This window comes from Argiope bruennichi, chromosome 7 (assembly GCF_947563725.1).
Source record: "Argiope bruennichi chromosome 7, qqArgBrue1.1, whole genome shotgun sequence".
Taxonomy (NCBI): Eukaryota; Metazoa; Arthropoda; class Arachnida; order Araneae; family Araneidae; genus Argiope; species Argiope bruennichi.
The window spans coordinates 117,083,194-117,110,559 of NC_079157.1; the positions used below are offsets into that span (position 1 = coordinate 117,083,194).

A 27,366-nucleotide genomic window follows, 5' to 3' on the forward strand; every position below is an offset into this window, starting at 1 on the left:
TGGAATGGACAGATGAACGATTCCGTAACAAACAGATGTGTCTTCCACAATGAGAGAACTTAGCTGTGCCCATCAGGTCTCGAACCTTGGACCTTCCGCGTGTTAGGCAGATGTGATAACCTCTACACCATGGGCACGCATATATGCTCAATCTATTAGAAAATTCTCAGTTAAAAATCAAATTAATCAGCTGAATTGTTGCTATTATTTTAATACGCATTTGGAGAGAATGGCCTATCTGACTACTATCTATTTAGTTATATCTACTGTAAAAGTTGGAATGGACAGATGAACGATTCCGTAACAAAAAAATGCGTCTTCCACAATGAGAGAACTTAGCTGTGCCCACCAGGTCTCGAAACTGGGACCTTCCGCGTGTTAGGCGGATGTGATAACCACTACACCATGGGCACGCACATGTGCTCAATATATTAGAAAATTCTCAGTTGAAAATCAATTTAATCAGCTGAATTTTTGCTATTATTTTAATACGCATTTGGAGAGAATGGCCTATCTGACTACTATCTATTTAGTTATATCTACTGTAAAAGTTGGAATGGACAGATGAACGATTCCGTAACAAAAAAATGCGTCTTCCATAATGAGAGAACTTAGCTGTGCCCACCAGGTCTCGAACCTGGGACCTTCCGCGTGTTAGGCGGATGTGATAACCACTACACCATGGGCACGCACATGTGTTCAATCTATTAGAAAATTCTCAGTTAATAATCCATTTAACCAGCTGAATTATTGCTATTATTTTAATACGCATTTGGAGAAAATGGCCTATCTGACTACTATCTATTTAGTTATATCTACTGTAAAAGTTGGAATGGACAGATGAACGATTCCGTAACAAAAAAAATGCGTCTTCCACAATAAGAGAATTTAGCTGTGCCCACCAGGTCTCGAAACTGGGACCTTCCGCGTGTTAGGCGGATGTGATAACCACTACACCATGGGCACGCACATATGCTCAATCTATTAGAAAATTCTCAGTTGAAAATCAATTTAATCAGCTGAATTTTTGCTATTATTTTAATACGCATTTGGAGAGAATGGCCTATCTGACTACTATCTATTTAGTTATATCTACTGTAAAAGTTGGAATGGACAGATGAACGATTCCGTAACAAAAAAATGCGTCTTCCACAATGAGAGAAGTTAGCTGTGCCCACCAGGTCTCGAACCTGGGACCTTCCCACGTGTTAGGCGGATGTGATAACCACTACACTATCAGCACGCACAGGTGCTCAATATATTAGAAAATTCTCAGTTAATAATCCATTTAATCAGCTGAATTTTTGCTATTATTTTAATACGCATTTGGAGAGAATGGCCTATCTGACTACTATCTATTTAGTTATATCTACTGCAAAAGTTGAAATGGACAGATGAACGATTCCGTAACAAAAAAAAGGGTCTTCCATAATGAGAGAACTTAGGTGTGCCCACCAGGTCTCGAACCTGGGACCTTCCGCTTGTTAGGCGGATGTGATAACCACTACACCATGGGCACGCACATGTGTTCAATCTATTAGAAAATTCTCAGTTAATAATCCATTTAACCAGCTGAATTATTGCTATTATTTTAATACGCATTTGGAGAGAATGGCCTATCTGACTACTATCTATTTAGTTATATCTACTGTAAAAGTTGGAATGGACAGATGAACGATTCCGTAACAAAAAAAATGCGTCTTCCACAATGAGAGAACTTAGCTGGGCCCACCAGGTCTCGAAACTGGGACCTTCCGCGTGTTAGGCGGATGTGATAACCACTACACCATGGGCACGCACATGTGCTCAATATATTAGAAAATTCTCAGTTAATAATCCATTTAACCAGCTTAGTTATTGCTATTATTTTAATACGCATTTGGAGAGAATGGCCTATCTGACTACTATCTATTTAGTTATATCTACTGCAAAAGTTGAAATGGACAGATGAACGATTCCGTAACAAAAAAAGGGTCTTCCATAATGAGAGAACTTAGCTGTGCCCACCAGGTCTCGAACCTGGGACCTTCCGCGTGTTAGGCGGATGTGATAACCACTACACCATGGGCACGCACATGTGCTCAATCTATTTGAAAATTCTCAGTTAATAATCCATTTAACCAGCTGAATTATTGCTAATATTTTAATACGCATTTGGAGAGAATGGCCTATCTGACTACTATCTATTTAGTTATATCTACTGCAAAAGTTGAAATGGACAGATGAACGATTCCGTAACAAAAAAAAAGGGTCTTCCATAATGAGAGAACTTAGCTGCGCCGATCAGGTCTCGAACCTGTGACCTTCCCACGTGTTAGGCGGATGTGATAACCACTACACCATGGGCACGCACATGTGCTCAATCTATTTGAAAATTCTCAGTTAATAATCCATTTAACCAGCTGAATTATTGCTATTATTTTAATACGCATTTGGAGAGAATGGCCTATCTGACTACTATCTATTTAGTTATATCTACTGTAAAAGTTGGAATGGACAGATGAACGATTCCGTAAAAAAAATACGTCTTCCACAATGAGACAACTTAGCTGTGCCTACCAGGTCTCGAACCTTAGACTTTCCGCGTGTTAGGCGGATGTGATAACCACTACACCATGGACACGCACATTTGCTTAATCTATTAGAAAATTCAGAGTTAAAAATCAATTTAATCAGCTGAATTTTTGCAATTATTTTAATACGCATTAGGAGAGAATGGCCTATCTGACTACTATCTATTTAGTTATATCTACTGTAAAAGTTGAAATGGACAGATGAACGATTCTGTAAAAATGAAAATGTGTCTTCCACAATGAGAGAACTTAGCTGTGAACACCAGGTCTCGAACCTGGGACCTTCCGCGTGTTAGGCGGATGTGATAACCACTACACCATGGGCACGCACATATGCTCAATCTATTAGAAAATTCTCATTTGAAAATCAATTTAATCAGCTGAATTTTTGCTATTATTTTAATACGCATTTGGAGTGAATGGCCTATCTGACTACTATCTATTTAGTTATATCTACTGTAAAAGTTGAAATGGACAGATGAACGATTCCGTAACAAACAGATGTGTCTTCCACAATGAGAGAACTTAGCTGTGCCCATCAGGTCTCGAACCTTGGACCTTCCGCGTGTTAGGCAGATGTGATAACCTCTACACCATGGGCACGCACATATGCTCAATCTATTAGAAAATTCTCTGTTAAAAATCAATTTAATCAGCTGAATTTTAGCTATTATTTTAATACGCATTTGGAGAGAATGGCCTATCTGACTACTATCTATTTAGATATATCTACTGTAAAAGTTGAAATGGACAGATGAACGATTCCGTAACAAAAAAAGGGTCTTCCACAATGAGAGAACTTAGCTGTGCCCATCAGGTCTCGAACCTTGGACCTTCCGCGTGTTAGGCAGATGTGATAACCTCTACACCATGGGCACGCACATATGCTCAATCTATTAGAAAATTCTCAGTTAAAAATCAAATTAAACAGCTGAACTGTTTCTATTATTTTAATACGCATTTGGAGAGAATGGCCTATCTGACTACTATCTATTTAGGTATATCTACTGTAAAAGTTGGAATGGACAGATGAACGATTCCGTAACAAACAGATGTGTCTTCCACAATGACAGAACTTAGCTGTGCCCATCAGGTCTCGAACCTTGGACCTTCCGCGTGTTAGGCAGATGTGATAACCTCTACACCATGGGCACGCACATATGCTCAATCTATTAGAAAATTCTCAGTTGAAAATCAATTTAATCAGCTGAATTGTTGCTATTATTTTAATACGCATTTGGAGAGAATGGCCTATCTGACTACTATCTATTTAGTTATATCTACTGTAAAAGTTGGAATGGACAGATGAACGATTCCGTAACAAAAAAATGCGTCTTCCATAATGAGAGAACTTAGCTGTGCCCACCAGGTCTCGAACCTGGGACCTTCCGCGTGTTAGGCGGATGTGATAACCACTACACCATGGGCACGCACATGTGCTCAATCTATTAGAAAATTCTCAGTTGAAAATCCATTTAACCAGCTGAATTATTGCTATTATTTTAATACGCATTTGGAGAGAATGGCCTATCTGACTACTATCTATTTAGTTATATCTACTGTAAAAGTTGGAATGGACAGATGAACGATTCCGTAACAAAAAAATGCGTCTTCCACAATGAGAGAACTTAGCTGTGCCCACCAGGTCTCGAAACTGGGACCTTCCGCGTGTTAGGCGGATGTGATAACCACTACACCATCAGCACGCACAGGTGCTCAATATATTAGAAAATTCTCAGTTAATAATCCATTTAATCAGCTGAATTTTTGCTATTATTTTAATACGCATTTGGAGAGAATGGCCTATCTGACTACTATCTATTTAGTTATATCTACTGCAAAAGTTGAAATGGACAGATGAACGATTCCGTAACAAAAAAAGGGTCTTCCATAATGAGAGAACTTAGCTGTGCCCACCAGGTCTCGAACCTGGGACCTTCCGCGTGTTAGGCGGATGTGATAACCACTACACCATGGGAACGCGCATGTGCTCAATCTATTAGAAAATTCTCAGTTAATAATCCATTTAACCAGCTTAGTTATTGCTATTATTTTAATACGCATTTGGAGAGAATGGCCTATCTGACTACTATCTATTTAGTTATATCTACTGCAAAAGTTGAAATGGACAGATGAACGATTCCGTAACAAAAAAAGGGTCTTCCATAATGAGAGAACTTAGCTGTGCCCACCAGGCCTCGAACCTGGGACCTTCCGCGTGTTAGGCGGATGTGATAACCACTACACCATGGGCACGCACATGTGCTCAATCTATTAGAAAATTCTCAGTTAATAATCCATTTAACCAGCTTAGTTATTGCTATTATTTTAATACGCATTTGGAGAGAATGGCCTATCTGACTACTATCTATTTAGTTATATCTACTGTAAAAGTTGGAATGGACAGATGAACGATTCCGTAACAAAAAAAATGCGTCTTCCACAATGAGAGAACTTAGCTGTGCCCATCAGGTCTCGAACCTGTGACATTCCCACGTGATAGGCGGATGTGATAACCACTACACCATGGGCACGCACATGTGCTCAATATATTAGAAAATTCTCAGTTAATAATCCATTTAATTAGCTGAATTTTTGCTATTATTTTAATACGCATTTGGAGAGAATGGCCTATCTGACTACTATCTATTTAGTTATATCTACTGCAAAAGTTGAAATGGACTGATGAACGATTCCGTAACAAAAAAAGGGTCTTCCATAATGAGAGAACTAAGCTGTGCCCACCAGGTCTCGAACCTGTTACCTTCCGCGTGTTAGGCGGATGTGATAACCACTACACCATGGGCACGCACATGTGCTCAATCTATTAGAAAATTCAGAGTTAAAAATCAATTTAATCAGCTGAATTTTTGCAATTATATTAATACGCATTTGGAGAGAATGGCCTATCTGACTACTATCTATTTAGTTATATCTACTGTAAAAGTTGAAATGGACAGATGAACGATTCTGTAAAAATGAAAATGTGTCTTCCACAATGAGAGAACTTAGCTGTGCCCACCAGGTCTCGAACCTGGGACCTTCCGCGTGTTAGGCGTATGTGATAACCACTACACCATGGGCACGCACATATGCTCAATCTATTAGAAAATTCTCATTTGAAAATCAATTTAATCAGCTGAATTTTTGCTATTATTTTAATACGCATTTGGAGAGAATGGCCTATCTGACTACTATCTATTTAGTTATATCTACTGCAAAAGTTGAAATGGACAGATGAACGATTCCGTAACAAAAAAAAAGAGTCTTCCATAATGAGAGAACTTAGCTGCGCCGATCAGGTCTCGAACCTGTGACCTTCCCACGTGTTAGGCGGATGTGATAACCACTACACCATGGGCACGCACATGTGCTCAATCTATTTGAAAATTCTCAGTTAATAATCCATTTAACCAGCTGAATTATTGCTATTATTTTAATATGCATTTGGAGAGAATGGCCTATCTGACTACTATCTATTTAGTTATATCTACTGTAAAAGTTGGAATGGACAGATGAACGATTCCGTAACAAAAAAATGCGTCTTCCACAATGAGACGACTTAGCTGTGCCTACCAGGTCTCGAACCTTAGACTTTCCGCGTGTTAGGCGGATGTGATAACCACTACACCATGGGCACGCACATGTGCTCAATCTATTAGAAAATTCAGAGTTAAAAATCAATTTAATCAGCTGAATTTTTGCAATTATTTTAATACGCATTTGGAGAGAATGGCCTATCTGACTACTATCTATTTAGTTATATCTACTGTAAAAGTTGAAATGGACAGATGAACGATTCTGTAAAAATGAAAATGTGTCTTCCACAATGAGAGAACTTAGCTGTGCCCACCAGGTCTCGAACCTGGGACCTTCCGCGTGTTAGGCGGATGTGAATACCACTACACCATGGGCACGCACATATGCTCAATCTATTAGAAAATTCTCATTTGAAAATCAATTTAATCAGCTGAAATTTTGCTATTATTTTAATACGCATTTGGAGAGAATGGCCTATCTGACTACTATCTATTTAGTTATATCTACTGTAAAAGTTGGAATGGACAGATGAACGATTCCGTAACAAAAAAATGCGTCTTCCACAATGAGAGAACGTAGCTGCGCCCACCAGGTCTCGAAACTGGAACCTTCCGCGTGTTAGGCGGATGTGATAACCACTACACCATGGGCACGCACATGTGCTCAATCTATTTGAAAATTCTCAGTTAATAATCCATTTAACCAGCTGAATTATTGCTATTATTTTAATACGCATTTGGAGAGAATGGCCTATCTGACTACTATCTATTTAGTTATATCTACTGTAAAAGTTGGAATGGACAGATGAACGATTCCGTAACAAAAAAATGCGTCTTCCACAATGAGAGAACTTAGCTGTGCCCATCAGGTCTCGAACCTGTGACCTTCCCACGTGATAGGCGGATGTGATAACCACTACACCATGGGCACGCACATATGCTCAATCTATTAGAAAATTCTCAGTTAAAAATCAATTTAATCAGCTGAATTTTTGCAATTATTTTAATACGCATTTGGAGAGAATGGCCTATCTGACTACTATCTATTTAGTTACATCTACTGTAAAAGTTGAAATGGACAGATGAACGATTCCGTAACAAAAAAAATGCGTCTTCCACAATGAGAGAACTTAGCTGTGCCCATCAGGTCTCGAACCTGTGACCTTCCCACGTGATAGGCGGATGTGATAACCACTACACCATGGGCACGCACATGTGCTCAATATATTAGAAAATTCTCAGTTAATAATCCATTTAACCAGCTGAATTTTTGCTATTATTTTAATACGCATTTGGAGAGAATGGCCTATCTGACTACTATCTATTTAGTTATATCTACTGCAAAACTTGAAATGGACAGATGAACGATTCCGTAACAAAAAAAGTGTCTTCCATAATGAGAGAACTTAGCTGTGCCCACCAGGTCTCGAACCTGGGACCTTCCGCTTGTTAAGCGGATGTGATAACCACTACACCATGGGCACGCACATGTGCTCAATCTATTAGAAAATTCTCATTTAATAATCCATTTAACCAGCTGAGTTATTGCTATTAATTTAATACGCATTTGGAGAGAATGGCCTATCTGACTACTATCTATTTAGTTATATCTACTGTAAAAGTTGGAATGGACAGATGAACGATTCCGTAACAAAAAAATGCGTCTTCCACAATGAGAAAACTTAGCTGTGCCTACCAGGTCTCGAACCTTGGACTTTCCGCGTGTTAGGCGGATGTGATAACCACTACACCATGGGCACGCACATATGCTCAATCTATTAGAAAATTCAGAGTTAAAAATCAATTTAATCAGCTGAATTTTTGCAATTATTTTAATACGCATTTGGAGAGAATGGCCTATCTGACTACTATCTATTTAGTTATATCTACTGTAAAAGTTGAAATGGACAGATGAACGATTCTGTAAAAATGAAAATGTGTCTTCCACAATGAGAGAACTTAGCTGTGCTCACTAGGTCTCGAACCTGGGACCTTCAGCGTGTTAGGCGGATGTGATAACCACTACACCATGGGCACGCACATATGCTCAATCTATTAGAAAATTCTCATTTGAAAATCAATTTAATCAGCTGAATTTTTGCTATTATTTTAATACGCATTTGGAGAGAATGGCCTATCTGACTACTATCTATTTAGTTATATCTACTGCAAAAGTTGAAATGGACAGATGAACGATTCCGTAACAAAAAAAAAGGGTCTTCCATAATGAGAGAACTTTGCAGCGCCGATCAGGTCTCGAACCTGTGACCTTCCCACGTGTTAGGCGGATGTGATAACCACTACACCATGGGCACGCACATGTGCTCAATCTATTTGAAAATTCTCAGTTAATAATCCATTTAACCAGCTGAATTATTGCTATTATTTTAATACGCATTTGGAGAGAATGGCCTATCTGACTACCATCTATTTAGTTATATCTACTGCAAAAGTTGGAATGGACAGATGAACGATTCCGTAACAAAAAAAATGCGTCTTCCACAATGAGAGAACTTAGCTGTGCCCATCAGGTCTCGAACCTTTGACCTTCCGCTTGTTAGGCGGATGTGATAACCACTACACCATGGGCACGCACATATGCTCAATCTATTAGAAAATTCTCAGTTAAAAATCAATTTAATCAGCTGAATTTTTGCAATTATTTTAATACGCATTTGTAGAGAATGGCCTATCTGACTACTATCTATTTAGTTACATCTCCTGTAAAAGTTGAAATGGACAGATAAACGATTCTGTAAAAATGAAAATGTGTCTTCCACAATGAGAGAACTTAGCTGTGCCCACCAGGTCTCGAACCTTTGACCTTCCGCTTGTTAGGCGGATGTGATAACCACTACACCATGGGCACGCACATGTGCTCAATCTATTAGAAAATTCTCATTTAATAATCCATTTAACCAGCTGAGTTATTGCTATTATTTTAATACGCATTTGGAGAGAATGGCCTATCTGACTACTATCTATTTAGTTATATCTACTGTAAAAGTTGGAATGGACAGATGAACGATTCTGTAAAAATGAAAATGTGTCTTCCACAATGAGAGAACTTAGCTGTGCCCACCAGGTCTCGAACCTTGGACCTTCCGCTTGTTAGGCGGATGTGATAACCTCTACACCATGGGCACGCACATGTGCTCAATCTATTAGAAAATTCTCATTTAATAATCCATTTAACCAGCTGAGTTATTGCTATTATTTTAATACGCATTTGGAGAGAATGGCCTATCTGACTACTATCTATTTAGTTATATCTACTGTAAAAGTTGGAATGGACAGATGAACGATTCCGTAACAAAAAAATGCGTCTTCCACAATGAGAGAACTTAGCTGTGCCCATCAGGTCTCGAACCTGTGAACTTCCCACGTGATAGGCGGATGTGATAACCACTACACCATGGGCACGCACATATGCTCAATCTATTAGAAAATTCTCAGTTAAAAATCAATTTAATCAGCTGAATTTTTGCAATTATTTTAATACGCATTTGGAGAGAATGGCCTATCTGACTACTATCTATTTAGTTACATCTCCTGTAAAAGTTGAAATGGACAGATAAACGATTCTGTAAAAATGAAAATGTGTCTTCCACAATGAGAGAACTTAGCTGTGCCCACCAGGTCTCGAACCTTTGACCTTCCGCTTGTTAGGCGGATGTGATAACCACTACACCATGGGCACGCACATGTGCTCAATCTATTAGAAAATTCTCATTTAATAATCCATTTAACCAGCTGAGTTATTGCTATTATTTTAATACGCATTTGGAGAGAATGGCCTATCTGACTACTATCTATTTAGTTATATCTACTGTAAAAGTTGGAATGGACAGATGAACGATTCTGTAAAAATGAAAATGTGTCTTCCACAATGAGAGAACTTAGCTGTGCCCACCAGGTCTCGAACCTTGGACCTTCCGCTTGTTAGGCGGATGTGATAACCTCTACACCATGGGCACGCACATGTGCTCAATCTATTAGAAAATTCTCATTTAATAATCCATTTAACCAGCTGAGTTATTGCTATTATTTTAATACGCATTTGGAGAGAATGGCCTATCTGACTACTATCTATTTAGTTATATCTACTGTAAAAGTTGGAATGGACAGATGAACGATTCCGTAACAAAAAAATGCGTCTTCCACAATGAGAGAACTTAGCTGTGCCCATCAGGTCTCGAACCTGTGAACTTCCCACGTGATAGGCGGATGTGATAACCACTACACCATGGGCACGCACATATGCTCAATCTATTAGAAAATTCTCAGTTAAAAATCAATTTAATCAGCTGAATTTTTGCAATTATTTTAATACGCATTTGGAGAGAATGGCCTATCTGACTACTATCTATTTAGTTACATCTACTGTAAAAGTTGAAATGGACAGATGAACGATTCTGTAAAAATGAAAATGTGTCTTCCACAATGAGAGAACTTAGCTGTGCCCACCAGGTCTCGAACCTGGGACCTTCCGCATGTTAGGCGGATGTGATAACCACTACACCATGGGCACGCACATATGCTCAATCTATTAGAAAATTCTTATTTGAAAATCAATTTAATCAGCTGAATTTTTGCTATTATTTTAATACGCATTTGGAGAGAATGGCCTATCTGACTACTATCTATTTAGTTATATCTACTGCAAAAGTTGGAATGGACAGATGAACGATTCCGTAACAAAAAAATGCGTCTGTCACAATGAGAGAAGTTAGCTGTGCCCACCAGGTCTCGAACCTGGGACCTTCCCACGTGTTAGGCGGATGTGATAACCACTACACCATGGGCACGCACATATGCTCAATCTATTAGAAAATTCTCAGTTAAAAATCAATTTAATCAGCTGAATTTTTGCAATTATTTTAATACGCATTTGGAGAGAATGGCCTATCTGACTACTATCTATTTAGTTACATCTACTGCAAAAGTTGGAATGGACAGATGAACGATTCCGTAACAAAAAAAATGCGTCTTCCACAATGAGAGAACTTAGCTGTGCCCATCAGGTCTCGAACCTGTGAACTTCCCACGTGATAGGCGGATGTGATAACCACTACACCATGGGCACGCACATATGCTCAATCTATTAGAAAATTCTCAGTTAAAAATCAATTTAATCAGCTGAATTTTTGCAATTATTTTAATACGCATTTGGAGAGAATGGCCTATCTGACTACTATCTATTTAGTTACATCTACTGTAAAAGTTGAAATGGACAGATGAACGATTCTGTAAAAATGAAAATGTGTCTTCCACAATGAGAGAACTTAGCTGTGCCCACCAGGTCTCGAACCTGGGACCTTCCGCATGTTAGGCGGATGTGATAACCACTACACCATGGGCACGCACATATGCTCAATCTATTAGAAAATTCTTATTTGAAAATCAATTTAATCAGCTGAATTTTTGCTATTATTTTAATACGCATTTGGAGAGAATGGCCTATCTGACTACTATCTATTTAGTTATATCTACTGCAAAAGTTGGAATGGACAGATGAACGATTCCGTAACAAAAAAATGCGTCTGTCACAATGAGAGAAGTTAGCTGTGCCCACCAGGTCTCGAACCTGGGACCTTCCCACGTGTTAGGCGGATGTGATAACCACTACGCCATGGGCACGCACATATGCTCAATCTATTAGAAAATTCTCAGTTAAAAATCAATTTAATCAGCTGAATTTTTGCTATTATTTTAATACGCATTTGGAGAGAATGGCCTATCTGACTACTATCTATTTAGTTATATCTACTGTAAAAGTTGGAATGGACAGATGAACGATTCCGTAACAAAAAAATGCGTCTTCCACAATGAGAGAACTTAGCTGTGCCCATCAGGTCTCGAACCTGTGAACTTCCCACGTGATAGGCGGATGTGATAACCACTACACCATGGGCACGCACATATGCTCAATCTATTAGAAAATTCTCAGTTAAAAATCAATTTAATCAGCTGAATTTTTGCAATTATTTTAATACGCATTTGGAGAGAATGGCCTATCTGACTACTATCTATTTAGTTACATCTACTGTAAAAGTTGAAATGGACAGATGAACGATTCTGTAAAAATGAAAATGTGTCTTCCACAATGAGAGAACTTAGCTGTGCCCACCAGGTCTCGAACCTGGGACCTTCCGCATGTTAGGCGGATGTGATAACCACTACACCATGGGCACGCACATATGCTCAATCTATTAGAAAATTCTTATTTGAAAATCAATTTAATCAGCTGAATTTTTGCTATTATTTTAATACGCATTTGGAGAGAATGGCCTATCTGACTACTATCTATTTAGTTATATCTACTGCAAAAGTTGGAATGGACAGATGAACGATTCCGTAACAAAAAAATGCGTCTGTCACAATGAGAGAAGTTAGCTGTGCCCACCAGGTCTCGAACCTGTGACCTTCCCACGTGTTAGGCGGATGTGATAACCACTACACCATGGGCACGCACATATGCTCAATCTATTAGAAAATTCTCAGTTAAAAATCAATTTAATCAGCTGAATTTTTGCAATTATTTTAATACGCATTTGGAGAGAATGGCCTATCTGACTACTATCTATTTAGTTACATCTACTGCAAAAGTTGGAATGGACAGATGAACGATTCCGTAACAAAAAAAAATGCGTCTTCCACAATGAGAGAACTTAGCTGTGCCCATCAGGTCTCGAACCTGTGAACTTCCCACGTGATAGGCGGATGTGATAACCACTACACCATGGGCACGCACATATGCTCAATCTATTAGAAAATTCTCAGTTAAAAATCAATTTAATCAGCTGAATTTTTGCAATTATTTTAATACGCATTTGGAGAGAATGGCCTATCTGACTACTATCTATTTAGTTACATCTACTGTAAAAGTTGAAATGGACAGATGAACGATTCTGTAAAAATGAAAATGTGTCTTCCACAATGAGAGAACTTAGCTGTGCCCACCAGGTCTCGAACCTGGGACCTTCCGCATGTTAGGCGGATGTGATAACCACTACACCATGGGCACGCACATATGCTCAATCTATTAGAAAATTCTTATTTGAAAATCAATTTAATCAGCTGAATTTTTGCTATTATTTTAATACGCATTTGGAGAGAATGGCCTATCTGACTACTATCTATTTAGTTATATCTACTGCAAAAGTTGGAATGGACAGATGAACGATTCCGTAACAAAAAAATGCGTCTGTCACAATGAGAGAAGTTAGCTGTGCCCACCAGGTCTCGAACCTGGGACCTTCCCACGTGTTAGGCGGATGTGATAACCACTACGCCATGGGCACGCACATATGCTCAATCTATTAGAAAATTCTCAGTTAAAAATCAATTTAATCAGCTGAATTTTTGCAATTATTTTAATACGCATTTGGAGAGAATGGCCTATCTGACTACTATCTATTTAGTTACATCTACTGCAAAAGTTGGAATGGACAGATGAACGATTCCGTAACAAAAAAAATGCGTCTTCCACAATGAGAGAAGTTAGCTGTGCCCACCAGGTCTCGAACCTTGGACCTTCCCACGTGTTAGGCGGATGTGATAACCACTACACTATCGGCACGCATAGGTGCTCAATATATTAGAAAATTCTCAGTTAATAATCCATTTAACCAGCTGAATTATTGCTATTATTTTAATACGCATTTGGAGAGAATGGCCTATCTGACTACTATCTATTTAGTTATATCTACTGCAAAAGTTGAAATGGACAGATGAACGATTCCGTAACAAAAAAAAAGGGTCTTTCATAATGAGAGAACTTAGGTGTGCCCACCAGGTTTCGAACCTGGGACCTTCCGCGTGTTAGGCGGATGTGATAACCACTACACCATGGGCACGCACATGTGCTCAATCTATTAGAAAATTCTCAGTTAATAATCCATTTAACCAGCTGAATTTTTGCTATTATTTTAATACGCATTTGGAGAGAATGGCCTGTCTGACTACTATCTATTTAGTTATATCTACTGTAAAAGTTGGAATGGACAGATGAACGATTCTGTAAAAATGAAAATGTGTCTTCCACAATGAGAGAACTTAGCTGTGCCCACCAGGTCTCGAACCTTTGACCTTCCGCTTGTTAGGCGGATGTGATAACCACTACACCATGGGCACGCACATATGCTCAATCTATTAGAAAATTCTCATTTGAAAATCAATTTAATCAGCTGAATTTTTGCTATTATTTTAATACGCATTTGGAGAGAATGGCCTATCTGACTACTATCTATTTAGTTATATCTACTGCAAAAGTTGAAATGGACAGATGAACGATTCCGTAACAAAAAAAAAGGGTCTTCCATAATGAGAGAACTTAGCTGCGCCGATCAGGTCTCGAACCTGTGACCTTCCCACGTGTTAGGCGGATGTGATAACCACTACACCATGGGCACGCACATGTGCTCAATCTATTTGAAAATTCTCAGTTAATAATCCATTTAACCAGCTGAATTATTGCTATTATTTTAATACGCATTTGGAGAGAATGGCCTATCTGACTACTATCTATTTAGTTATATCTACTGTAAAAGTTGGAATGGACAGATGAACGATTCCGTAACAAAAAAAATGCGTCTTCCACAATGAGAGAACTTAGCTGTGCCCATCAGGTCTCGAACCTGTGAACTTCCCACGTGATAGGCGGATGTGATAACCACTACACCATGGGCACGCACATATGCTCAATCTATTAGAAAATTCTCAGTTAAAAATCAATTTAATCAGCCGAATTTTTGCAATTATTTTAATACGCATTTGGAGAGAATGGCCTATCTGACTACTATCTATTTAGTTACATCTACTGTAAAAGTTGAAATGGACAGATGAACGATTCTGTAAAAATGAAAATGTGTCTTCCACAATGAGAGAACTTAGCTGTGCCCACCAGGTCTCGAACCTGGGACCTTCCGCATGTTAGGCGGATGTGATAACCACTACACCATGGGCACGCACATATGCTCAATCTATTAGAAAATTCTTATTTGAAAATCAATTTAATCAGCTGAATTTTTGCTATTATTTTAATACGCATTTGGAGAGAATGGCCTATCTGACTACTATCTATTTAGTTATATCTACTGCAAAAGTTGGAATGGACAGATGAACGATTCCGTAACAAAAAAATGCGTCTGTCACAATGAGAGAAGTTAGCTGTGCCCACCAGGTCTCGAACCTGGGACCTTCCCACGTGTTAGGCGGATGTGATAACCACTACGCCATGGGCACGCACATATGCTCAATCTATTTGAAAATTCTCAGTTAAAAATCAATTTAATCAGCTGAATTTTTGCAATTATTTTAATACGCATTTGGAGAGAATGGCCTATCTGACTACTATCTATTTAGTTACATCTACTGCAAAAGTTGGAATGGACAGATGAACGATTCCGTAACAAAAAAAATGCGTCTTCCACAATGAGAGAAGTTAGCTGTGCCCACCAGGTCTCGAACCTTGGACCTTCCCACGTGTTAGGCGGATGTGATAACCACTACACTATCGGCACGCATAGGTGCTCAATATATTAGAAAATTCTCAGTTAATAATCCATTTAACCAGCTGAATTATTGCTATTATTTTAATACGCATTTGGAGAGAATGGCCTATCTGACTACTATCTATTTAGTTATATCTACTGCAAAAGTTGAAATGGACAGATGAACGATTCCGTAACAAAAAAAAAGGGTCTTCCATAATGAGAGAACTTAGGTGTGCCCACCAGGTTTCGAACCTGGGACCTTCCGCGTGTTAGGCGGATGTGATAACCACTACACCATGGGCACGCACATGTGCTCAATCTATTAGAAAATTCTCAGTTAATAATCCATTTAACCAGCTGAATTTTTGCTATTATTTTAATACGCATTTGGAGAGAATGGCCTATCTGACTACTATCTATTTAGTTATATCTACTGTAAAAGTTGGAATGGACAGATGAACGATTCTGTAAAAATGAAAATGTGTCTTCCACAATGAGAGAACTTAGCTGCGCCGATCAGGTCTCGAACCTGTGACCTTCCCACGTGTTAGGCGGATGTGATAACCACTACACCATGGGCACGCACATGTGCTCAATCTATTTGAAAATTCTCAGTTAATAATCCATTTAACCAGCTGAATTATTGCTATTATTTTAATACGCATTTGGAGAAAATGGCCTATCTGACTACTATCTATTTAGTTATATCTACTGTAAAAGTTGGAATGGACAGATGAACGATTCCGTAACAAAAAAAATGCGTCTTCCACAATGAGAGAACTTAGCTGTGCCCATCAGGTCTCGAACCTGTGACCTTCCCACGTGATAGGCGGATGTGATAACCACTACACCATGGGCACGCACATATGCTCAATCTATTAGAAAATTCTCAGTTAAAAATCAATTTAATCAGCTGAATTTTTGCAATTATTTTAATACGCATTTGGAGAGAATGGCCTATCTGACTACTATCTATTTAGTTACATCTACTGTAAAAGTTGAAATGGACAGATGAACGATTCCGTAACAAAAAAAATGCGTCTTCCACAATGAGAGAACTTAGCTGTGCCCATCAGGTCTCGAACCTGTGACTTTCCCACGTGATAGGCGGATGTGATAACCACTACACCATGGGCACGCACATGTGCTCAATCTATTTGAAAATTCTCAGTTAATAATCCATTTAACCAGCTGAATTATTGCTATTATTTTAATACGCATTTGGAGAGAATGGCCTATCTGACTACTATCTATTTAGTTATATCTACTGTAAAAGTTGGAATGGACAGATGAACGATTCCGTAACAAAAAAAATGCGTCTTCCACAATGAGAGAACTTAGCTGTGCCCATCAGGTCTCGAACCTGTGACCTTCCCACGTGATAGGCGGATGTGATAACCACTACACCATGGGCACGCACATATGCTCAATCTATTAGAAAATTCTCAGTAAAAAATCAATTTAATCAGCTGAATTTTTGCAATTATTTTAATACGCATTTGGAGAGAATGGCCTATCTGACTACTATCTATTTAGTTACATCTACTGTAAAAGTTGAAATGGACAGATGAACGATTCTGTAAAAATGAAAATGTGTCTTCCACAATGAGAGAACTTAGCTGTGCCCACCAAGTTTCGAACCTGGGACCTTCCGCATGTTAGGCGGATGTGATAACCACTACACCATGGGCACGCACATATGCTCAATCTATTAGAAAATTCTCATTTGAAAATCAATTTAATCAGCTGAATTTTTGCTATTATTTTAATACGCATTTGGAGAGAATGGCCTATCTGATTACTATCTATTTAGTTATATCTACTGCAAAAGTTGAAATGGACAGATGAACGATTCCGTAACAAAAAAAAGGGTCTTCCATAATGAGAGAACTTAGCTGTGTCGATCAGGTCTCGAACCTGTGACCTTCCCACGTGTTAGGCGGATGTGATAACCACTACACCATGGGCACGCAAATGTGCTCAATATATTAGAAAATTCTCAGTTAATAATCCATTTAACCAGCTGAATTATTGCTATTATTTTAATACGCATTTGGAGAGAATGGCCTATCTGACTACTATCTATTTAGTTATATCTACTGTAAAAGTTGGAATGGACAGAGGAACGATTCCGTAACAAAAAAAATGCGTCTTCCACAATGAGAGAAGTTAGCTGTGCCCACCAGGTCTCGAACCTGGGACCTTCCCACGTGTTAGGCGGATGTGATAACCACTACACCATCGGCACGCACAGGTGCTCAATCTATTAGAAAATTCTCAGTTAATAATCCATTTAACCAGCTGAGTTATTGCTATTATTTTAATACGCATTTGGAGAGAATGCCCTATCTGACTACTATCCATTTAGTTATATCTACTGTAAAAGTTGGAATGGACAGATGAACGATTCCGTAACAAAAAAATGCGTCTTCCACAATGAGAGAACTTAGCTGTGCCTACCAGGTCTCGAACCTTGGACTTTCCGCGTGTTAGGCGGATGTGATAACCACTACACCATGGGCACGCACATATGCTCAATCTATTAGAAAATTCTCAGTTAAAAATCAATTTAATCAGCTGAATTTTTGCAATTATTTTAATACGCATTTGGAGAGAATGGCCTATCTGACTACTATCTATTTAGTTACATCTACTGTAAAAGTTGAAATGGACAGATGAACGATTCTGTAAAAATGAAAATGTGTCTTCCACAATGAGAGAACTTAGCTGTGCCCACCTGGTCTCGAACCTGGGACTTTCCTCGTGTTAGGCGGATGTGATAACCACTACACCATGGGCACGCACATATGCTCAATCTATTAGAAAATTCTCATTTGAAAATCAATTTAATCAGCTGAATTTTTGCTATTATTTTAATACGCATTTGGAGAGAATGGCCTATCTGACTACTATCTATTTAGTTATATCTACTGCAAAAGTTGAAATGGAAAGATGAACGATTCCGTAACAAAAAAAAAGGGTCTTCCATAATGAGAGAACTTAGCTGTGTCGATCAGGTCTCGAACCTGTGACCATCCCACGTGATAGGCGGATGTGATAACCACTACACCATGGGCACGCAAATGTGCTCAATATATTAGAAAATTCTCAGTTAATAATCCATTTAACCAGCTGAATTATTGCTATTATTTTAATACGCATTTGGAGAGAATGGCCTATCTGACTACTATCTATTTAGTTATATCTACTGTAAAAGTTGGAACGGACAGATGAACGATTCCGTAACAAAAAAATGCGTCTTCCACAATGAGAGAAGTTAGCTTTGCCCACCAGGTCTCGAACCTGGGACCTTTCCACGTGTTAGGCGGATGTGATAACCACTACACCATGGGCACGCACATGTGCTCAATCTATTAGAAAATTCTCAGTTAATAATCCATTTAACCAGCTGAGTTATTGCTATTATTTTAATACGCATTTGGAGAGAATGCCCTATCTGACTACTATCTATTTAGTTATATCTACTGTAAAAGTTGGAATGGACAGATGAACGATTCCGAAACAAAAAAATGCGTCTTCCACAATGAGAGAACTTAGCTGCGCCCACCAGGTCTCGAAACTGGGACCTTCCGCGTGTTAGGCGGATGTGATAACCACTACACCATGGGCACGCACATGTGCTCAATCTATTTGAAAATTCTCAGTTAATAATCCATTTAATCAGCTGAATTTTTGCTATTATTTTAATACGCATTTGGAGAGAATGGCCTATCTGACTACTATCTAATTAGTTAAATCTACTGTAAAAGTTGGAATGGACAGATGAACGATTCCGTAACAAAAAAATGCGTCTTCCACAATGAGAGAACTTAGCTGTGCCCACCAGGTCTCAAAACTGGGACCTTCCGCGTGTTAAGCGGATGTGATATCCACTATACCATGGGCACGCACATGTGCTCAATCTATTTGAAAATTCTCAGTTAATAATCCATTTAACCAGCTGAATTATTGCTATTATTTTAATACGCATTTGGAGAGAATGGCCTATCTGACTACTATCTATTTAGTTATATCTACTATAAAAGTTGGAATGGACAGATGAACGATTCCGTAAAAAAAAAAATGCGTCTTCCACAATGAGAGAACTTAGCTGTGCCCATCAGGTCTCGAACCTGTGACCTTCCCACGTGATAGGCGGATGTGATAACCACTACACCATGGGCACGCACATGTGCTCAATATATTAGAAAATTCTCAGTTAATAATCCATTTAATCAGCTGAATTTTTGCTATTATTTTAATACGCATTTGGAGAGAATGGCCTATCTGACTACTATCTATTTAGTTATATCTACTGCAAAAGTTGAAATGGACAGATGAACGATTCCGTAACGAAAAAACGGTCTTCCATAATGAGAGAACTTAGCTGTGCCAACCAGGTCTCGAACCTGGGACCTTCCGCGTGTTAGGCGGATGTGATAACCACTACACCATGGGCACGCACATGTGCTCAATCTATTAGAAAATTCTCAGTTAATAATCCATTTAACCAGCTGAGTTATTGCTATTATTTTAATACGCATTTGGAGAGAATGGCCTATCTGACTACTATCTATTTAGTTATATCTACTGTAAAAGTTGGAATGGACAGATGAACGATTCCGTAACAAAAAAATGCGTCTTCCACAATGAGAGAACTTAGCTGCGCCCACCAGGTCTCGAAACTGGGACCTTCCGCGTGTTAGGCGGATGTGATAACCACTACACCATGGGCACGCACATGTGCTCAATCTATTTGAAAATTCTCAGTTAATAATCCATTTAACCAGCTGAATTATTGCTATTATTTTAATACGCATTTCGAGAGAATAACCTATCTGACTACTATCTATTTAGTTATATCTACTGTAAAAGTTGGAATGGACAGATGAACGATTCCGTAACAAAAAAAATGCGTCTTCCACAATGAGAGAACTTAGCTGTGCCCATCAGGTCTCGAACCTGTGACCTTCCCACGTGATAGGCGGATGTGATAACCACTACACCATTGGCACGCACATGTGCTCAATATATTAGAAAATTCTCAGTTAATAATCCATTTAATCAGCTGAATTTTTGCTATTATTTTAATACGCATTTGGAGAGAATGGCCTATCTGACTACTATCTATTTAGTTATATCTACTGCAAAAGTTGAAATGGACAGATGAACGATTCCGTAACAAAAAAAGGGTCTTCCATAATGAGAGAAGTTAGCTGTGCCCACCAGGTCTCGAACCTGGGACCTTCCGCGTGTTAGGCGGATGTGATAACCACTACACCATGGGCACGCACATATGCTCAATCTATTAGAAAATTCTCAGTTAAAAATCAAATTAATCAGCTGAATTGTTGCTTTTATTTTAATACGCATTTGGAGAGAATGGCCTATCTGACTACTATCTATTTAGTTATATCTACTGTAAAAGTTGGAATGGACAGATGAACGATTCCGTAACAAAAAAATGCGTCTTCCACAATGAGAGAACTTAGCTGCGCCCACCAGGTCTCGAAACTGGGACCTTCCGCGTGTTAGGCGGATGTGATAACCACTACACCATGGGCACGTACATGTGCTCAATCTATTTGAAAATTCTCAGTTAATAATCCATTTAACCAGCTGAATTATTGCTATTATTTTAATACGCATTTGGAGAGAATGGCCTATCTGACTACTATCTATTTAGTTACATCTACTGTAAAAGTTGAAATGGACAGATGAACGATTCCGTAACAAAAAAAATGCGTCTTCCACAATGAGAGAACTTAGCTGAGCCCATCAGGTCTCGAACCTGTGACCTTCCCACGTGATAGGCGGATGTGATAACCACTACACCATGGGCACGCACATGTGCTCAATATATTAGAAAATTCTCAGTTAATAATCCATTTAACCAGCTGAATTTTTGCTATTATTTTAATACGCATTTGGAGAGAATGGCCTATCTGACTACTATCTATTTAGTTATATCTACTGCAAAACTTGAAATGGAAAGATGAACGATTCCGTAACAAAAAAAGGGTCTTCCATAATGAGAGAACTTAGCTGTGCCCACCAGGTCTCGAACCTGGGACCTTCCGCTGGTTAGGCGGATGTGATAACCACTACACCATGGGCACGCACATGTGCTCAATCTATTTGAAAATTCTCAGTTAATAATCCATTTAACCAGCTGAATTATTGCTATTATTTTAATACGCATTTGGAGAGAATGGCATATCTGACTACTATCTATTTAGTTATATCTACTGTAAAAGTTGGAATGGACAGATGAACGATTCCGTAACAAAAAAAATGCGTCTTCCAAAATGAGAGAACTTAGCTGTGCCCATCAGGTCTCGAACCTGTGACCTTCCCACGTGATAGGCGGATGTGATAACCACTACACCATGGGCACGCACATATGCTCAATCTATTAGAAAATTCTCAGTTAAAAATCAATTTAATCAGCTGAATTTTTGCAATTATTTTAATACGCATTTGGAGAGAATGGCCTATCTGACTACTATCTATTTAGTTATATCTACTGTAAAAGTTGGAATGGACAGATGAACGATTCCGTAACAAAAAAAATGCGTCTTCCAAAATGAGAGAACTTAGCTGTGCCCATCAGGTCTCGAACCTGTGACCTTCCCACGTGATAGGCGGATGTGATAACCACTACACCATGGGCACGCACATATGCTCAATCTATTAGAAAATTCTCAGTTAAAAATCAATTTAATCAGCTGAATTTTTGCAATTATTTTAATACGCATTTGGAGAGAATGGCCTATCTGACTACTATCTATTTAGTTATATCTACTGTAAAAGTTGGAATGGACAGATGAACGATTCCGTAACAAAAAAAAATGCGTCTTCCAAAATGAGAGAACTTAGCTGTGCCCATCAGGTGTCGAACCTGTGACCTTCCCACGTGATAGGCGGATGTGATAACCACTACACCATGGGCACGCACATATGCTCAATCTATTAGAAAATTCTCAGTTAAAAATCAATTTAATCAGCTGAATTTTTGCAATTATTTTAATACGCATTTGGAGAGAATGGCCTATCTGACTACTATCTATTTAGTTATATCTACTGTAAAAGTTGGAATGGACAGATGAACGATTCCGTAACAAAAAAAATGCGTCTTCCAAAATGAGAGAACTTAGCTGTGCCCATCAGGTCTCGAACCTGTGACCTTCCCACGTGATAGGCGGATGTGATAACTACTACACCATGGGCACGCACATGTGCTCAATCTATTTGAAAATTCTCAGTTAATAATCCATTTTACCAGTTGAATTATTGCTATTATTTTAATACGCATTTGGAGAGAATGGCCTATCTGACTACTATCTAATTAGTTAAATCTACTGTAAAAGTTGGAATGGACAGATGAACGATTCCGTAACAAAAAAATGCGTCTTCCACAATGAGAGAACTTAGCTGTGCCCATCAGGTCTCGAACCTGTGACCTTCCCACGTGATAGGCGGATGTGATAACCACTACACCATGGGCACGCACGTGTGCTCAATATATTAGAAAATTCTCAGTTAATAATCCATTTAATCAGCTGAATTTTTGCTATTATTTTAATACGCATTTGGAGAGAATGGCCTATCTGACTACTATCTATTTAGTTATATCTACTGCAAAAGTTGAAATGGACAGATGAACGGTTCCGTAACAAAAAAAAGGGTCTTCCATAATGAGAGAACTTAGCTGTGCCCACCAGGTCTCGAACCTGGGACCTTCCGCGTGTTAGGCGGATGTGATAACCACTACACCATGGTCACGCACATGTGCTCAATCTATTAGAAAATTCTCAGTTAATAATCCATTTAACCAGCTGAGTTATTGCTATTATTTTAATACGCATGTGGAGAGAATGGCCTATCTGACTACTATCTATTTAGTTATATCTACTGTAAAAGTTCGAATGGACAGATGAACGATTCCGTAACAAAAAAATGCGTCTTCCACAATGAGAGAACTTAGCTGCGCCCACCAGGTCTCGAAACTGGGACCTTCCGCGTGTTAGGCGGATGTGATAACCCCTACACCATGGGCACGCACATGTGCTAAATCTATTTGAAAATTCTCAGTTAATAATCCATTTAACCAGCTGAATTATTGCTATTATTTTAATACGCATTTGGAGAGAATGGCCTATCTGACTACTATCTATTTAGTTATATCTACTGTAAAAGTTGAAATGGACAGATGAACGATTCTGTAAAAATGAAAATGTGTCTTCCACAATGAGAGAACTTAGCTGTGCCCACCAGGTCTCGAACCTGGGACCTTCCGCGTGTTAGGCGGATGTGATAACCACTACACCATGGGCACGCACATATGCTCAATCTATTAGAAAATTCTCATTTGAAAATCAATTTAATCAGCTGAATTTTTGCTATTATTTTAATACGCATTTGGAGAGAATGGCCTATCTGACTACTATCTATTTAGTTATATCTACTGCAAAAGTTGGAATGGACAGATGAACGATTCCGTAACAAAACAAATGCGTCTTCCACAATGAGAGAACTTAGCTGTGCCCATCAGGTCTCGAACCTGTGACCTTCCCACGTGATAGGCGGATGTGATAACCACTACACCATGGGCACGCACATGTGCTCAATATATTAGAAAATTCTCAGTTAATAATCCATTTAATCAGCTGAATTTTTGCTATTATTTTAATACGCATTTGGAGAGAATGGCCTATCTGACTACTATCTATTTAGTTATATCTACTGTAAAAGTTGGAATGGACAGATGAACGATTCCGTAACAAAAAAAATGCGTCTTCCAAAATGAGAGAACTTAGCTGTGCCCATCAGGTCTCGAACCTGTGACCTTCCCACGTGATAGGCGGATGTGATAAATACTACACCATGGGCACGCACATATGCTCAATCTATTAGAAAATTCTCAGTTAAAAATCAATTTAATCAGCTGAATTTTTGCAATTATTTTAATACGCATTTGGAGAGAATGGCCTATCTGACTACTATCTATTTAGTTATATCTACTGTAAAAGTTGGAATGGACAGATGAACGATTCCGTAACAAAAAAAATGCGTCTTCCAAAATGAGAGAACTTAGCTGTGCCCATCAGGTGTCGAACCTGTGACCTTCCCACGTGATAGGCGGATGTGATAACCACTACACCATGGGCACGCACATATGCTCAATCTATTAGAAAATTCTCAGTTAAAAATCAATTTAATCAGCTGAATTTTTGCAATTATTTTAATACGCATTTGGAGAGAATGGCCTATCTGACTACTATCTATTTAGTTATATCTACTGTAAAAGTTGGAATGGACAGATGAACGATTCCGTAACAAAAAAAATGCGTCTTCCAAAATGAGAGAACTTAGCTGTGCCCATCAGGTCTCGAACCTGTGACCTTCCCACGTGATAGGCGGATGTGATAACTACTACACCATGGGCACGCACATGTGCTCAATCTATTTGAAAATTCTCAGTTAATAATCCATTTAACCAGTTGAATTATTGCTATTATTTTAATACGCATTTGGAGAGAATGGCCTATCTGACTACTATCTAATTAGTTAAATCTACTGTAAAAGTTGGAATGGACAGATGAACGATTCCGTAACAAAAAAAATGCGTCTTCCACAATGAGAGAACTTAGCTGTGCCCATCAGGTCTCGAACCTGTGACTTTCCCACGTGATAGGCGGATGTGATAACCACTACACCATGGGCACGCACGTGTGCTCAATATATTAGAAAATTCTCAGTTAATAATCCATTTAATCAGCTGAATTTTTGCTATTATTTTAATACGCATTTGGAGAGAATGGCCTATCTGACTACTATCTATTTAGTTATATCTACTGCAAAAGTTGAAATGGACAGATGAACGATTCCGTAACAAAAAAAAGGGTCTTCCATAATGAGAGAACTTAGCTGTGCCCATCAGGTGTCGAACCTGTGACCTTCCCACGTGATAGGCGGATGTGATAACCACTACACCATGGGCACGCACATATGCTTAATCTATTAGAAAATTCTCATTTGAAAATCAATTTAATCAGCTGAATTTTTGCTATTATTTTAATACGCATTTGGAGAGAATGGCCTATCTGACTACTATCTATTTAGTTATATCTACTGCAAAAGTTGAAATGGACAGATGAACGATTCCGTAACAAAAAAAAGGGTCTTCCATAATGAGAGAACTTAGCTGCGCCGATCAGGTCTCGAACCTGTAACCTTCCCACGTGTTAGGCGGATGTGATAACCACTACACCATGGGCACGCACATGTGCTCAATCTATTTGAAAATTCTCAGTTAATAATCCATTTAACCAGTTGAATTATTGCTATTATTTTAATACGCATTTGGAGAGAATGGCCTATCTGACTACTATCTAATTAGTTAAATCTACTGTAAAAGTTGGAATGGACAGATGAACGATTCCGTAACAAAAAAAAATGCGTCTTCCACAATGAGAGAACTTAGCTGTGCCCATCAGGTCTCGAACCTGTGACCTTCCCACGTGATAGGCGGATGTGATAACCACTACACCATGGGCACGCACATGTGCTCAATATATTAGAAAATTCTCAGTTAATAATCCATTTAATCAGCTGAATTTTTGCTATTATTTTAATACGCATTTGGAGAGAATGGCCTATCTGACTACTATCTATTTAGTTATATCTACTGCAAAAGTTGAAATGGACAGATGAACGATTCCGTAACAAAAAAGCGTGTCTTCCACAATGAGAGAACTTAGCTGTGCCCATCAGGTCTCGAACCTGTGACCTTCCCACGTGATAAGCGGATGTGATAACCACTACACCATGGGCACGCACATGTGCTCAATCTATTTGAAAATTCTCAGTTAACAATCCATTTAACCAGTTGAATTATTGCTATTATTTTAATACGCATTTGGAGAGAATGGCCTATCTGACTACTATCTAATTAGTTAAATCTACTGTAAAAGTTGGAATGGACAGATGAACGATTCCGTAACAAAAAAAAATGCGTCTTCCAAAATGAGAGAACTTAGCTGTGCCCATCAGGTGTCGAACCTGTGACCTTCCCACGTGATAGGCGGATGTGATAACCACTACACCATGGGCACGCACATATGCTCAATCTATTAGAAAATTCTCATTTGAAAATCAATTTAATCAGCTGAATTTTTGCTATTATTTTAATACGCATTTGGAGAGAATGGCCTATCTGACTACTATCTATTTAGTTATATCTACTGCAAAAGTTGAAATGGACAGATGAACGATTCCGTAACAAAAAAAAGGGTCTTCCATAATGAGAGAACTTAGCTGCGCCGATCAGGTCTCGAACCTGTAACCTTCCCACGTGTTAGGCGGATGTGATAACCACTACACCATGGGCACGCACATGTGCTCAATCTATTTGAAAATTCTCAGTTAATAATCCATTTAACCAGTTGAATTATTGCTATTATTTTAATACGCATTTGGAGAGAATGGCCTATCTGACTACTATCTATTTAGTTATATCTACTGTAAAAGTTGGAATGGACAGATGAACGATTCCGTAACAAAAAAAATGCGTCTTCCAAAATGAGAGAACTTAGCTGTGCCCATCAGGTGTCGAACCTGTGACCTTCCCACGTGATAGGCGGATGTGATAACCACTACACCATGGGCACGCACATATGCTCAATCTATTAGAAAATTCTCATTTGAAAATCAATTTAATCAGCTGAATTTTTGCTATTATTTTAATACGCATTT

The 27,366-nt window shown here is 38.6% G+C and overlaps 41 non-coding genes across 41 annotated transcripts; all 41 read right to left on the reverse strand.

Annotated features, from left to right (window-relative positions):
- Positions 1-340: 340 nt before the first annotated feature.
- Positions 341-413, reverse strand: Trnav-aac (transfer RNA valine (anticodon AAC)). The gene has a single exon. It is a non-coding gene; the product is annotated as a tRNA-Val (tRNA).
- A 203-nt stretch (positions 414-616) lies between these two features.
- Trnav-aac (transfer RNA valine (anticodon AAC)) lies at positions 617-689 on the reverse strand. Its single transcript has one exon. It is a non-coding gene; the product is annotated as a tRNA-Val (tRNA).
- A 204-nt stretch (positions 690-893) lies between these two features.
- On the reverse strand, positions 894-966 carry Trnav-aac (transfer RNA valine (anticodon AAC)). Its single transcript has one exon. It is a non-coding gene; the product is annotated as a tRNA-Val (tRNA).
- Positions 967-1,446: 480 nt separating this feature from the next.
- Trnav-aac (transfer RNA valine (anticodon AAC)) lies at positions 1,447-1,519 on the reverse strand. The gene has a single exon. It is a non-coding gene; the product is annotated as a tRNA-Val (tRNA).
- A 479-nt stretch (positions 1,520-1,998) lies between these two features.
- On the reverse strand, positions 1,999-2,071 carry Trnav-aac (transfer RNA valine (anticodon AAC)). The gene has a single exon. It is a non-coding gene; the product is annotated as a tRNA-Val (tRNA).
- A 1,859-nt stretch (positions 2,072-3,930) lies between these two features.
- Trnav-aac (transfer RNA valine (anticodon AAC)) lies at positions 3,931-4,003 on the reverse strand. Its single transcript has one exon. It is a non-coding gene; the product is annotated as a tRNA-Val (tRNA).
- A 478-nt stretch (positions 4,004-4,481) lies between these two features.
- Trnav-aac (transfer RNA valine (anticodon AAC)) lies at positions 4,482-4,554 on the reverse strand. The gene has a single exon. It is a non-coding gene; the product is annotated as a tRNA-Val (tRNA).
- Positions 4,555-4,756: 202 nt separating this feature from the next.
- Positions 4,757-4,829, reverse strand: Trnav-aac (transfer RNA valine (anticodon AAC)). Its single transcript has one exon. It is a non-coding gene; the product is annotated as a tRNA-Val (tRNA).
- Positions 4,830-6,417: 1,588 nt separating this feature from the next.
- Positions 6,418-6,490, reverse strand: Trnav-aac (transfer RNA valine (anticodon AAC)). The gene has a single exon. It is a non-coding gene; the product is annotated as a tRNA-Val (tRNA).
- A 479-nt stretch (positions 6,491-6,969) lies between these two features.
- On the reverse strand, positions 6,970-7,043 carry Trnad-auc (transfer RNA aspartic acid (anticodon AUC)). Its single transcript has one exon. It is a non-coding gene; the product is annotated as a tRNA-Asp (tRNA).
- Positions 7,044-7,247: 204 nt separating this feature from the next.
- Trnad-auc (transfer RNA aspartic acid (anticodon AUC)) lies at positions 7,248-7,321 on the reverse strand. Its single transcript has one exon. It is a non-coding gene; the product is annotated as a tRNA-Asp (tRNA).
- Positions 7,322-7,523: 202 nt separating this feature from the next.
- Trnav-aac (transfer RNA valine (anticodon AAC)) lies at positions 7,524-7,596 on the reverse strand. Its single transcript has one exon. It is a non-coding gene; the product is annotated as a tRNA-Val (tRNA).
- A 1,589-nt stretch (positions 7,597-9,185) lies between these two features.
- Positions 9,186-9,258, reverse strand: Trnav-aac (transfer RNA valine (anticodon AAC)). Its single transcript has one exon. It is a non-coding gene; the product is annotated as a tRNA-Val (tRNA).
- A 758-nt stretch (positions 9,259-10,016) lies between these two features.
- Positions 10,017-10,089, reverse strand: Trnav-aac (transfer RNA valine (anticodon AAC)). Its single transcript has one exon. It is a non-coding gene; the product is annotated as a tRNA-Val (tRNA).
- Positions 10,090-10,570: 481 nt separating this feature from the next.
- On the reverse strand, positions 10,571-10,643 carry Trnav-aac (transfer RNA valine (anticodon AAC)). The gene has a single exon. It is a non-coding gene; the product is annotated as a tRNA-Val (tRNA).
- Positions 10,644-11,402: 759 nt separating this feature from the next.
- On the reverse strand, positions 11,403-11,475 carry Trnav-aac (transfer RNA valine (anticodon AAC)). Its single transcript has one exon. It is a non-coding gene; the product is annotated as a tRNA-Val (tRNA).
- Positions 11,476-12,233: 758 nt separating this feature from the next.
- Trnav-aac (transfer RNA valine (anticodon AAC)) lies at positions 12,234-12,306 on the reverse strand. Its single transcript has one exon. It is a non-coding gene; the product is annotated as a tRNA-Val (tRNA).
- Positions 12,307-13,066: 760 nt separating this feature from the next.
- Positions 13,067-13,139, reverse strand: Trnav-aac (transfer RNA valine (anticodon AAC)). Its single transcript has one exon. It is a non-coding gene; the product is annotated as a tRNA-Val (tRNA).
- Positions 13,140-13,898: 759 nt separating this feature from the next.
- Positions 13,899-13,971, reverse strand: Trnav-aac (transfer RNA valine (anticodon AAC)). The gene has a single exon. It is a non-coding gene; the product is annotated as a tRNA-Val (tRNA).
- A 1,037-nt stretch (positions 13,972-15,008) lies between these two features.
- On the reverse strand, positions 15,009-15,081 carry Trnav-aac (transfer RNA valine (anticodon AAC)). The gene has a single exon. It is a non-coding gene; the product is annotated as a tRNA-Val (tRNA).
- Positions 15,082-15,840: 759 nt separating this feature from the next.
- On the reverse strand, positions 15,841-15,913 carry Trnav-aac (transfer RNA valine (anticodon AAC)). Its single transcript has one exon. It is a non-coding gene; the product is annotated as a tRNA-Val (tRNA).
- Positions 15,914-16,395: 482 nt separating this feature from the next.
- Positions 16,396-16,469, reverse strand: Trnad-auc (transfer RNA aspartic acid (anticodon AUC)). The gene has a single exon. It is a non-coding gene; the product is annotated as a tRNA-Asp (tRNA).
- Positions 16,470-16,951: 482 nt separating this feature from the next.
- Positions 16,952-17,025, reverse strand: Trnad-auc (transfer RNA aspartic acid (anticodon AUC)). Its single transcript has one exon. It is a non-coding gene; the product is annotated as a tRNA-Asp (tRNA).
- A 204-nt stretch (positions 17,026-17,229) lies between these two features.
- On the reverse strand, positions 17,230-17,302 carry Trnav-aac (transfer RNA valine (anticodon AAC)). Its single transcript has one exon. It is a non-coding gene; the product is annotated as a tRNA-Val (tRNA).
- A 2,419-nt stretch (positions 17,303-19,721) lies between these two features.
- Positions 19,722-19,795, reverse strand: Trnad-auc (transfer RNA aspartic acid (anticodon AUC)). The gene has a single exon. It is a non-coding gene; the product is annotated as a tRNA-Asp (tRNA).
- Positions 19,796-19,997: 202 nt separating this feature from the next.
- On the reverse strand, positions 19,998-20,070 carry Trnav-aac (transfer RNA valine (anticodon AAC)). Its single transcript has one exon. It is a non-coding gene; the product is annotated as a tRNA-Val (tRNA).
- Positions 20,071-20,826: 756 nt separating this feature from the next.
- Trnav-aac (transfer RNA valine (anticodon AAC)) lies at positions 20,827-20,899 on the reverse strand. The gene has a single exon. It is a non-coding gene; the product is annotated as a tRNA-Val (tRNA).
- Positions 20,900-21,655: 756 nt separating this feature from the next.
- Positions 21,656-21,728, reverse strand: Trnav-aac (transfer RNA valine (anticodon AAC)). The gene has a single exon. It is a non-coding gene; the product is annotated as a tRNA-Val (tRNA).
- A 204-nt stretch (positions 21,729-21,932) lies between these two features.
- Positions 21,933-22,006, reverse strand: Trnad-auc (transfer RNA aspartic acid (anticodon AUC)). The gene has a single exon. It is a non-coding gene; the product is annotated as a tRNA-Asp (tRNA).
- A 204-nt stretch (positions 22,007-22,210) lies between these two features.
- On the reverse strand, positions 22,211-22,284 carry Trnad-auc (transfer RNA aspartic acid (anticodon AUC)). Its single transcript has one exon. It is a non-coding gene; the product is annotated as a tRNA-Asp (tRNA).
- Positions 22,285-22,489: 205 nt separating this feature from the next.
- Trnad-auc (transfer RNA aspartic acid (anticodon AUC)) lies at positions 22,490-22,563 on the reverse strand. Its single transcript has one exon. It is a non-coding gene; the product is annotated as a tRNA-Asp (tRNA).
- Positions 22,564-23,044: 481 nt separating this feature from the next.
- Trnad-auc (transfer RNA aspartic acid (anticodon AUC)) lies at positions 23,045-23,118 on the reverse strand. The gene has a single exon. It is a non-coding gene; the product is annotated as a tRNA-Asp (tRNA).
- A 203-nt stretch (positions 23,119-23,321) lies between these two features.
- On the reverse strand, positions 23,322-23,398 carry Trnav-aac (transfer RNA valine (anticodon AAC)). The gene has a single exon. It is a non-coding gene; the product is annotated as a tRNA-Val (tRNA).
- Positions 23,399-23,874: 476 nt separating this feature from the next.
- Positions 23,875-23,947, reverse strand: Trnav-aac (transfer RNA valine (anticodon AAC)). Its single transcript has one exon. It is a non-coding gene; the product is annotated as a tRNA-Val (tRNA).
- Positions 23,948-24,151: 204 nt separating this feature from the next.
- On the reverse strand, positions 24,152-24,225 carry Trnad-auc (transfer RNA aspartic acid (anticodon AUC)). The gene has a single exon. It is a non-coding gene; the product is annotated as a tRNA-Asp (tRNA).
- A 482-nt stretch (positions 24,226-24,707) lies between these two features.
- Positions 24,708-24,781, reverse strand: Trnad-auc (transfer RNA aspartic acid (anticodon AUC)). The gene has a single exon. It is a non-coding gene; the product is annotated as a tRNA-Asp (tRNA).
- Positions 24,782-25,540: 759 nt separating this feature from the next.
- Trnad-auc (transfer RNA aspartic acid (anticodon AUC)) lies at positions 25,541-25,614 on the reverse strand. Its single transcript has one exon. It is a non-coding gene; the product is annotated as a tRNA-Asp (tRNA).
- A 482-nt stretch (positions 25,615-26,096) lies between these two features.
- Trnad-auc (transfer RNA aspartic acid (anticodon AUC)) lies at positions 26,097-26,170 on the reverse strand. The gene has a single exon. It is a non-coding gene; the product is annotated as a tRNA-Asp (tRNA).
- Positions 26,171-26,373: 203 nt separating this feature from the next.
- On the reverse strand, positions 26,374-26,447 carry Trnad-auc (transfer RNA aspartic acid (anticodon AUC)). The gene has a single exon. It is a non-coding gene; the product is annotated as a tRNA-Asp (tRNA).
- A 205-nt stretch (positions 26,448-26,652) lies between these two features.
- On the reverse strand, positions 26,653-26,726 carry Trnad-auc (transfer RNA aspartic acid (anticodon AUC)). Its single transcript has one exon. It is a non-coding gene; the product is annotated as a tRNA-Asp (tRNA).
- Positions 26,727-27,207: 481 nt separating this feature from the next.
- Trnad-auc (transfer RNA aspartic acid (anticodon AUC)) lies at positions 27,208-27,281 on the reverse strand. The gene has a single exon. It is a non-coding gene; the product is annotated as a tRNA-Asp (tRNA).
- Positions 27,282-27,366: the final 85 nt, after the last annotated feature.